We start from the raw sequence: 11,027 nt of genomic DNA, 5'->3' as shown, positions 1-11,027 counted from the left end.
GCAGCGTTTTAACTACTGTGCCACCAGGGCTCTTTTTACAGACTACTAATATAGACTATGCCGTATCTATTTTGTTTGAAACGTGTTTAGTGCTTGGACTAGCTTCAAAGGAAGATCCTAACAACAAATAAAAGAAATTCCACAATGCAACCCCAGGGGGACCAAAATGTAATATGGAGTTGGGGTAGTTTTGACGAAAAAGATTAGGCTAGGCAGCGTGAGCATATGCGGACACGAAAGCACGCTGGGTTATTGAAAAAATACGGGAGGGGAAAAAAGCGTTTCCCCAGAAGTCTGGGACTCACTTTTGGCTTGAAAAGGTCGGAGAATAGAACGAAAAACACCGGAGAGCAAACGTGGCTGCCATGGGGAGAAAGATTATCACTCGGCCGCCAGGAGTCAGCGCCAGATGATAACTTGGAGACTCTCCCGCCAAACCGCACGCCGGAAGGTGGCAGCTCTCGCGGGTAGAACCACCTCCGCCTCCCCGAACTCCGCGACAGGCTGAGGGCGGGGCCGCCGGAGGGACTTAACCCGCAAAGCATTCTGGGATTCGTAGTGTTTCTCCCTCATCAGCTCGTCCAGGCAGGGAGGCCTTACTTTATGTAAATGACCCGCCGTTCCCGACTCTGCTTCCCTTTCCTCCCTTTCCTCCCCCCAACCTTTTTTCCGGGACAGTTTGAAAATTCCCGCGGAGCCGGGGCCGAAGGCCGGAACACTCGCGAGAACTCAGGTTCCCGCAGCCGCGATCTGCTTTCATTCTCCCCTCCCTCTCCACCCTCCTTGTTCCCTCCTCTCCTTTTCTTTCCCCTCCCCTCCCGGCTATGTAGGACTCGGTCTGTCTGCCCAGGGTAATGCGCAAAGCAGGGCCAACCCTGCTGGAGCTCAGGAGGTCGAGTTGCGAGGAGCAGGACCCGGCACCGCGGCGCGGACAGCGGCTGCATTGTAACCGCTGAGGGGTCTGCCAGCTTGCAATCGGCGAAGGCACCCTCGGGGGTGTGGATCTGAGACAGGCAGGGTCGGGGGAGGCCGGATCCGAGAGAAGCAGCTTCCGCGGGGCGGAGGTGTGTGCATACAGGCTGTGGCGGCCGTGTCTCCTGGGAGATGCTGTGACGGATCCGTGCGGGAGGAGCTCTCGCCTCGCCTCGCGCCCCACTGGACTTGGTGGCCGCGGCGGCTCGGTCACCCCCTTCTGAGGTAGGGGGAAGGGAGAAGGGGGGTTGGGCCGGCGTGGCGGAGGAGGGGTCGGCGCGGCCTGGGATGCGAGCTGCGTCCGGCTGCGCCCTCTGTGCCGCGCCGCGCCCGCCCGGCCTCCGCGCGCCTGGCCTAGGCCCGGCTTCTGCGCGCCGGCGAGCAGCCGCGGCCCGCCTCGCGCATGGTGCTCGAGGGGGCGAACTCGAGCGATGCTGGGTGCTGCACGCTCTAGGGCTCGGGGGTTGCGTTATATAACCAACTCCCGGGAGAAACGGCGGCACATGGCGGCGGAGACGCTTCGCGGGGTTCACCCCCCGCGCCGGCCTCCGGGTCGCCTCTGGCCCTGGGCGGGCCTGGACCGCGGTGCCCCTTCGCCACTGTTGTTCTCCGGTGCGGTTGAAACCTTGGCGGGTCTTTCTGTTAGAGAAGCCGCTTGTACTTTGAGTTCATCTTCCGTTGGAGTGTGCTCCACATGGTCATGGGCCTGGCTAGGGTGAGTCCAGGGCGGGGAAGAAGTTGCAGTTTGACTCGTGATTTGAAACGTGAGGCACGTATTCAGTGAATTGATCAGTAGAGGAGATTTAAAATAAAAATTCGTGTGGGGTGGGTGTATCATTTTGCCTTATTTGTCCCCACTTGGAAATTGAAGTCAGTTACTTCTGTTGTTGGCTGACTGCTTTTTGTGGGGGATAGGTTAATTTTGTTCTCAAAACCAGTGAGGTTCATATTAGATGTGTACGGTTATGTAAAATGAGCGTTGTTTATTTATTTTATTTTATTTTGTACTAAATAGAGTTTTGGAAGAACTTTGATCTTTTTTAGAACAAAATATAGTCTTTTGTCAGTTCTAAACTTCGATTTATTCTCAGAATACCACAAAGAGCCTGTAGATTTTAAGAACCGTCTTTCATCAGCTCTCACAGATTTGGGTCTGAAAGGAGAAAGGAAATTAGTGTAAGTTTACTTATTTTGGAGGATTTGACCAGGGATGACAAGCTCAGCTCAAGTTAATACTTGAGGGGTGCTCTAAGTGTGCTAGGATGCTCTACACATTTTCTCTGTACTGTGATTTTTTTTTAATCTTAATTTTCCAATAATCCAGTACCAAAGTGTCACCAATTCTCAAAGAAACAATAATTATTTCAAAAAAAATTTTAAGAACATTGTGATCAGTCACATAACAATGTATGTATAAATTTTTGTATCGGAAAACATTTTTAAAAAAGAGTATTGTCATCAGCAATTTCAGGGCATATATAACTTGATTTAAGAGAATACATTGTTTCTGGCTTTCACTCATAATTGTAATCGTGAACATTTCCGAGGACTCTTTTTTTTTTTCAGAATAAAATGAAACCTAAATTCCCTTAGGTTAGCTAAGAGGTATCTACAATAAGTCGATTCTGCTATATAGCCTCATCTATCCACAAATTTTATGCTTCAGCTATTCCAGACTATTCACCAATCCTGGACCCATTTTCTTGAAGATGGATTTTGATGTTCCTTTGCTTCTGTCCTTCATCCTGGAGTACCATCTCTGCCTTTTTCAAATTCTCAAATTTCAAATCCTCCTTAGCCTAAAGCCGCCTTTTCTATGTAGTCTTTCATTTCTCTTTATCTCACTTCTTCCCTGGGATCTCACAGCATGTACCTTTATTGTAGCATTTATTTCTTTGTGACTGATATTCTAGTGGTTGATTATATATCTCCTCGTCCAGAATGTAAACTCCTTTTCTAGATTGTAAACTTCTTGAGGTCAGGAATCTTTCTGCCCTTGCATTCCCTTCTCAAGACAGTATTTTAGAAGTAACCAAAACCAAACCAGGCCCATTCCTGTCAAGTCAGTTCTGACTCATAGCAACCCTGCAGGACAGAGTAGAACTGCCTAGTAGGATTTCCAAGGGGCGGCTGGTGGATTCGAGCTGCCGACCTTTTGGTTAGCAGCCTGAGCGCTTAACCATTGTGCCCCCAGAGCTCCATTTTAGAAGTAATGGGTGATTAATAAATGTTTGAATTAAAGAACAAGTAAAAGGCTGGAAGTTTCTGGGTCTACTGATAGTTTACCCTTAAATCATAATACTTAGGGTCTTTTTTTTTATTAGTCAAAAAGAAAAAAGTTAAAATTATATACAAAATATTTGCTCAGAATGTGTTGGAATATAATTATTGAGCAACTAGATTGGAGGTCCATTTTCTGCATTTAAAGGCAGCTACTTCAGGGTTGTGTGTTTTTCACACAGTAAACTGATTTACAGTGTTCTGTTTTGATATCTTTCCTAGTAATTTTATGAGTTTTGCTTTTGCGTCTTAATACTGAACAATTGTATACTTAAAAATAAGTAGGGACTAAGATTAAGTTTTTAAAAATCGATTTTATTGTTTAACATGCTTATCCCATTTCCCTGTTAGTACCCCGATACTATCCTGCTATCCTAATTTACCACGTTTAGGATCTCTTAGTTGCAAGACCCTGTGGAATGCTCAAGAATAAGACATGATGATTTTTGTCTTTTAGGAATTCATAGTGTAGTGGTGAAGATAGAAGCAGACACAAGTAATGATTTTTAAAAATGGGATTTAGGATTGGTAACATGAAAGTGGAAAAGGGTGAGCTCAGAGGTGAGACTAAGTAGGAAAAGATTGATCTACCCAGAACATACTAGGAGGCTAGTCCATGAATGATGGTGGAGCTTTGGCAGATGGAGATTGAGGAGGGACCAGCATAAATAGAAGAGTGAAAGTGCAAGCTGGTGAAGGAAGTGGTTTTAGGAGACAGAGCTTTGTTGAAAGTCTGCCACTGCCAAGTTGAGGAGGGCCTAGAATGTCTATAGTAGAAGTGTTTGTTTTTACGTGTAGTAGGGAGTCATTGAAGGTTTTTGAGGAGAGGAATGGCATAATGCGTTTGTGCTTTATCAAGAAAATGACCAGTTTTTTCTATTGACAACTGGCAGAATGTTCCTGCCCTGCCTATCTAAACCATAGGAATGAGTTGAAACTTGGTTAATTTTCTTTTCAGAGGTTGCCAATCCTGGCCTGTCGTAAAGGCTACAATACTGAACATAACTGCTTAATGTGCATTTTTGCATATATATACCTTTATGTGAGATATTCTTTTCTAATAATAGTTATTAGAAGTTCTCTTCAGTATGCTTAAAATGTTAAATTTTACCCTAAATTTGGGATTTGAGAGGTTTTGAAACCAATTTTTTGCCCTGTAAATTCAATGACTAACTCCTAAATTTGGAAACTTTTTTCTTTTATTCATTGAACATTTTTTGAACTCCCATGTGCTAGCTACCATGGTAAGCCTGAAGTCAGAGATATAATATTCTCCTGTTGTAGCAGCCTAACTGTGAAAGGAGGAAAGACAATATAGAAGTACAAGATTACATGTGTATACTAGTAGTTGGTGGAACCTGGATTCAGAGCCATTTCTCTCTGATTCAAGTTTGTGCCCTTTCCAGTACTCTGGATGGAACCCATGATTATTGTAGTACTTAGTGTTTCGCAGACACCAAGGGCTTTGAGAATATTTTTTCCCTCTTGAAATAGGCATCAATATATTATGGACATTTGAAAACATTTAATTCCAGTGGAATTAAATAATTACCAGAAAGTAAGTAAATTTCAGTGGCTTTGTGAAGCCAAGTCAAATTGACTTGAAGGACCCACAAGTGAATTATAATTGAGACAATTTAATAAAAAGGGGGTGAGATAAAGGTAGGGGAACACTTAGAAGGGGGCCGATTCACTGAAAGTGGAAAACCACCTGTGGATTCTGCCTGTCATTTTATGCATTCAGCATTTTGTTGTTGTTTGGTGCCGTGAGTCAGTTCCCACCCTATGTACAACAGCTCTAACCCAGACATAGCGAGCCTGTGTACAACAGAACGAAACACATCCTCACAATCGTTGTATGCTTAAGCCCATCGTTGAAGCCACTGTGTCAGTCCATTTCTTTGAGTGTCTTCCTCTTTTTTGCCGGCCCTCTGCTTTACCAAGCATGATGTCCTTCTCCAGGGACTGATCCCCCCGATAACATGTCCAAAGTATGTGAGACATAGTCTTGCCATCCTTGCTTCTAAGGAGCATTCTGGTTGTACTTCTTCGGAGACAGATTTGTCCAGCTTTCACATGCATATGAGGCGATTGAAAACACCATGGCTTGGGTCAGGTGCGCCTTAGTCTTCAAGGTGACGTCTTTTCTTTTCAACACTTTTAAAGAGGTCTTTTGCAGCAGATTTGCCAAATGCATTGCGTCCTTTGATTTCTTGACTGCTGCTTCCATGGGTATTAATTGTGGATCCAAGTAAAATGAAATCCCTGACAACTTCAGTCTTTTCTCCATTTATCATGATGTTCCTTATTGGTCCAGTTGTGATGATTTTTGTTTTCTTTATGTTGAGGTGTAATCCATACTGAAGGCTGTGGTCTTTGGTCTTCATCAGTAAGTGCTTCAAGTCCTCTCCACTTTGAGCAAGCAAGGTTGTGTCATCTGCATAATGCAGGTTGTTAATGGGTCATCAGCATTTTAGCATATAGTAAACACTTACTGTCTATGTGAATTCCGAAATACTCAGAATTGATAAACTGGTTATTCATTGATAAACTGGGAGGTAAGAAAGGAGTGGGATCACTGAGGAAATTTTAACAGCTTCAAGGAACATTGGTGGCACAGTGGTTAAGTGCTTGGCTACTAACCGGAATGTTGGTGGTTCGAACCTACCAGCTGCTTCACGGGAGAAAGATGTGGCAGTCTGCTTCCGTAAAGAGTACAGCCTTGGAAACCCCGTGGGGCAGTTCTGCTCTGTCCTGTAGGGTCTCTATCAGTCTGAATCGACTTTATAGCACACAACAACATAATCTTTAAATCCAAGTTTCAAAGGATAGCACTGAGTTAACATTGTTATAGTGTTAACCTTTTAGGGAACTATCTGGACCATAGCTCAGATCTTTTGGAGTACTTGGGACTTTTTAACATATGAAAACATGATAAAAATTTGATGTCCATGGTCCCTACAGCTTTGGGTTCCATTTCTGATGGATTAATATTTGTTAAATTTGTTTCTCTTAGGTTGATTCATCAAAATTCTTAATTTCCATGATGATTTGAAATGTTACCTTTGTCATAAGTAAAATAGTTCAGTTTATTTCTCTTAGGTTTATTAATCAATTCTTAATTTCCATAATGATTTGAAATGTTATCTTTGTCGTAAGTAAAATAGTTCAGTTCCTGGTCTCTTGCTTTCATCGATCTGTTTTTCGGCGTCAATACAGTATGTGATGTTTTGATCTTCTCAAAGAACCTCCTTTTGATTTCATTAATTTCCTTAGCTTTTGTTTTCTGTTTCTTTGATTTCAGCTCTTTATTATTTCTTCTGCTTATTTTGGGTTTGATTTGCTCTTTTCCTAGTTTTTTAAGGTAGAAGCTAGGTCATTGATAAAAAATTTTATCAGTATTTAGTGCTGTAAATTTCCTCTAAGCATTGCTTTAGCTGCGTCTCACAAATTTTGATGTGTCCTGTTTTTATTTCATTCAGTTCAAAATATTTTTTAATTTTTCATTTCTTTTTTGATCCATGGGTCATTTAGAAGTGTGTTACTTAGTTTCCAAATACTTGGAAAAGTTCCGCGTTATCGATTGTTAATTTATTCCATTGTGGTTAGAGAACTACTTTGTATGATTTGAATCCTTTTAAATCTACTGAGACTTCTTTTATGGCCCAGAATATGGTGTATCTTGGTAAATCATCTGTGTGCATATGAAAAGAATCAGTAATCTACTGCTGTTAGGAGGAATGTTCTATAAATTTCAGTTAGGTCAAGTTGGCTGACTGTTATTTACGTCTTCTTTATCCTTACTGCTTTTCTGTCTAGCTGTTCCATCAATTATGGAGAGAGGGGTATGGAAATCTCCAATCATAATGTTTCTTCCTTCAGTCCTATCAGTTTTTGCTTCATGCATTTTGAAGCTATATTATTAGATACATAAACTTATTATTATTAGATACATAACCCTTAGGATGGTTAATGTCCTTGTGAAATGAGCTTCTGTATCTATCCTTGTAATGTTCTTTGCTCTGAATTCTGCTTTGTCTGATAGCCGCTGTCACCATGATGTATCTTCCATTGTTTTACTTTCAACCTGTCTAGTTTTTTTATATATACTGGGTCTTGCTTTTTTTTAAAAATTCAATCTGCTTTTTAATTAGAATGTTTACATCATTCCATTTAATGTTGTTGCGGATGTAATATGGTTAAGTTTAAATCTACTATCTTCCTACTTATTTTTTAATTTTCCCATCTGTTTTCTCTCTTTCTGTTATCTTTGGATTTACTTTTTTTAATGATGTTATTTTATCTCTTTCATTGGCTTATTAACTGTGTCTTTTTTTTTTTTTTAAGTGCTTGTTCTAAGGTTTATAGTACAGGCAATTACCGGGTTACAAATGTCCGATTTAATAGACAGCTCGTGCTTACTAACGGACTGCAGTAAAGCCTATTATATTAAAATTTTGAATTAAATACATACAGTGGTCTGTAATAACAAACACAAGCACTACTTTATGACACTTGTGAAAACATTGTGGGTTTGGAAGTGTTTCTTCAGTGTTTTATATACATTACCCTTTGCCATCTTCAATTCCGACCCATAGCAACCCCAGAGGACAGAGTAGAACTGCCCCACAGGGTTTCCAAGAGCGACTGGTGGATTTGAACTGCTGATCTTCTGGTTAGCAGCCATATCACTTAACCACTGCACCACCAGGGCTCCAATTTATATGTATAGAAAGGTAATATATATACTGTATACTAAGACAAACGTTTGACTAACTGATGGTAAATAAGAACCCTATGTACCTGTTCTGACTTACCTACAAATTCAGCTTAAAGACAGACTTAGGAACAGATCTCATTCCTAATCCAGGAGCTACCTATATACATCTTTAAATTATCATGGTCTACAAATATCATTATAAGATTTCATGTATAGTATAGGAACCTTGTAAAAATTTGTTTCCATTTCTTCTCTCTAGGCTTCTGTGCTATTGTCATGTTTTACTTGCACATTGTAAATTCCTCAATATCAAATAGAGTTATCTTTAAAAGAGATGAACAATAAGAAAAAAAAAAAATCTTTACTTAAACATGCTATTTTTGGTGCTCTTCATTTGGTACTCTGGATCTTCATAGATCCAGATTCCATCTCGTATCATTTACCTTCTGCCTGAGGAACTTTACATTTCTTGTAGTACAGGTCTGCTGGTGTAAAAATGGCGTGGGGGTGTTGTCTGACCTCCTCTAACTTCACCAGGGGGAAGGAGAGTCTCAATCAACAGCCCAAGGCTGATTCCTATAAGGCAGAGGTCAGACATGCCTCCTCTCTCTGCTATCTTTACCAATTCTGACACCAGCTGTCCCTCCCACAGCACTCTGTACTTCTCTGCTGGGTTTGATAATTCATTGCAGTGGCCATACAGAACTCACAGACAATTCTCACAATTATGTGGTTTATTAGGGAAGTAACAGATTACAGTTAAGGTTCAGGAACAGTCAAGGATACAGTTCTTCCATCAGGACAGACTTTTCCCAGCCGGGTACGCCTCTCTCTGGCCCTTGGCCTCGTCCCAGAGGCACTCAGATTTCTCTCTCTTTGGGCAGGGAAGCCCACTAGGCCATCTCCGCTGCCACTTCTCTGCCACCACTTCTCAAGCTCTCTCTCTCCTGGTTCTAGGAGCTTCTCAGTGAAGAAGTCCCAGGTGCAAGGGATGTGCTAGCTCCTGGCTGTTCTTCCTTGGTGGTAATAGAATCTTCTCTTTCCCACCTCTGGGTTAGCTCACCTCAAGCCCAGCAGGATGGCAAAACTGACCAGTCCATTTGGTGGGCCACGTTTACCCTATCACACAGTCCTGCCCAATCACCTGGATGGGAGTTACAAGACTATAGTGAGAAAGGCCTAACAAAAGTGATCCATCACACTGCAGCTGATAATCAAGTCTTTCAGCTTTTGTATATCTTTAAAGGTCTTTATTTTGCCTTCATTTTTAAAGTATTTATTTTTTCCTGATACAGGATTCTAGATTGACAGCTTTTTGTTTTTCCCTTTCAGACTATGAATATGTTGTTCTCCTGTCTTCTGGCTTGCATTGTTTCCAACAAGAAGTCTCCTTTCATTCTTATCTTTGTTATTTTATGCAACATGCCTTTTTTCTCTGGCTACTTTTAAGGTTTCCTTTTTATCTATTGATGTTAATGTAGTTTCATCATGTTTCTTGGGCTTGGGATTCATTGAGATTTTCGATAGTTACCATCAAATTTGGGAAAATTCTGACCATTTTTTCAGTTATTTTTCTGTCCCTCTCCCGTTTTGAAGACTCCCATGACCCATTAAACCACTTGAGGTTGTCCCATAGCTCACTGATGCTCTGTTCTTTTTTTATATCTTCCACCTCTCTCCTTAGCATGCTCATGCTTTCCTCTGTTTCTTGAACTTATGAATTATAACTAGAATAACTGATTTAATGTCCTTATCTGTATTTCTATCTACTGTGTCGTTTCTAGGTCTGTTACTGTTGACTCATTTTTCTCCTCATTATGGACCATGTTTTCCTGCTTCTTGTGCATGCCTAATGATTTTTTATTAGATGCCAGGCATTGTGAATTTTAACCTTGTTAGGGTACTGAATCTCCCCCGCCCCCCACTTTATGTACTCTTGAGCTTTGTTTTGGGACTTAGCTAAGTTACGTAGAAACAGTTTGGTCCTTTTTAGGCTTGCTTTTAGGCTTTCTTCAGCAGAACTAGAGCAGCCTTTAGACTAGGACTAATTTTTCTCCCCATTACTGAAGCAATCGATACTTTTCTGAGTACTCTACTTAGTACCCCATTTATTATGAGGTTTTTCCACTCTGGAGCTATTCTTGGCCCTATGTAAGCTCTGGGGATTGTTTCTCCTAGTCTTTTCCAGTGATTCTTTCCCTGGCCTTTGGTAGTTTCCTTACATGCTTACGATGATCACATGAAATTCAGGAACCCACTCTAGATCTCTGGAGTTCTTGGTATAGCTCTCTGTGTAGCTTTTTGTTCTGCAGTTCTCTGTGAATTCCAGCTACCTTTGGCTCTGTGAAACTCTCAACTCTGTCACCTCAACTCAGAGAGATCCCCTGAGCTCTGTTTGGGTTCCCTTTCTTCGCACTGTTGTGGAAACTGTCTACACAGTAAGCTGGACAGTCACAGAGGTTACTGTTTGTTTTCTTTCTCTCAGGGACTACTGTCCTGTGCTACCTATTGTCCAATGTCAGAATACCCTTTTTCATATATGTTGTCTATTTTTTTAGTTGGGAAGGTAAATCTGGGATGGAAATTATAATTCTCTTTTAAATATTATAACTCTATTCTGTGTTTGATAATCAGTTTGAGCCAGTACTTCCACATCATAATCTTCCTTTTGTATTTAAAGCAGCATAACAACAAAACCAGTCAGCTTAAGAACTAGAATATTTATTATATTTCATTACAAAAATTACTTAGTTGTGCATTATTCTTTCAAACAGACTTTAGAATCACCTTGTGAAAATCATTCACTAAGAAATTCTGTTGGGGTCATCTTGATTGAATTATAATGATCATGGAACTTTTTTGCTTCATATCTATTATGTCTGTTACCATATTATATATATTAGCATTCCCTTGAATATACTTTGGAAATAGCCACCATATAGAATTCTGAAATGACGTAGGTTTTAAGCTTTAATAGGAAAAATGTGTTAACTTCAGCTTACCATTAAACTGGTTTATCAAGTTGTTACGGATTGAATTGTGGCACCCGACCCCC

At 41.0% G+C, this 11,027-nt stretch overlaps 1 protein-coding gene across 3 annotated transcripts in view; it reads left to right on the top strand.

Moving 5' to 3' along the window:
• The first annotated feature begins 819 nt into the window (after window positions 1–819).
• Window positions 820–11,027, top strand: part of AHCTF1 (AT-hook containing transcription factor 1) — a 72,935-nt gene continuing 62,727 nt past the window's right edge. For all 3 annotated transcript variants that reach the window (XM_023730920.1, XM_023730919.1, XM_004375872.2), the window contains exon 1: window positions 820–1,197. The gene's annotated coding sequence lies outside the window, so the exon portion shown is untranslated. The remainder of the gene's footprint in view (window positions 1,198–11,027) is intronic.

This window comes from Trichechus manatus, unplaced genomic scaffold (genome assembly GCF_000243295.1).
Source record: "Trichechus manatus latirostris isolate Lorelei unplaced genomic scaffold, TriManLat1.0 scaffold00039, whole genome shotgun sequence".
NCBI lineage: Eukaryota > Metazoa > Chordata > Mammalia > Sirenia > Trichechidae > Trichechus > Trichechus manatus.
The sequence above is the reverse complement of the archived record's forward strand: the minus strand, read 5'-3'. Positions and strand labels throughout refer to the sequence as shown.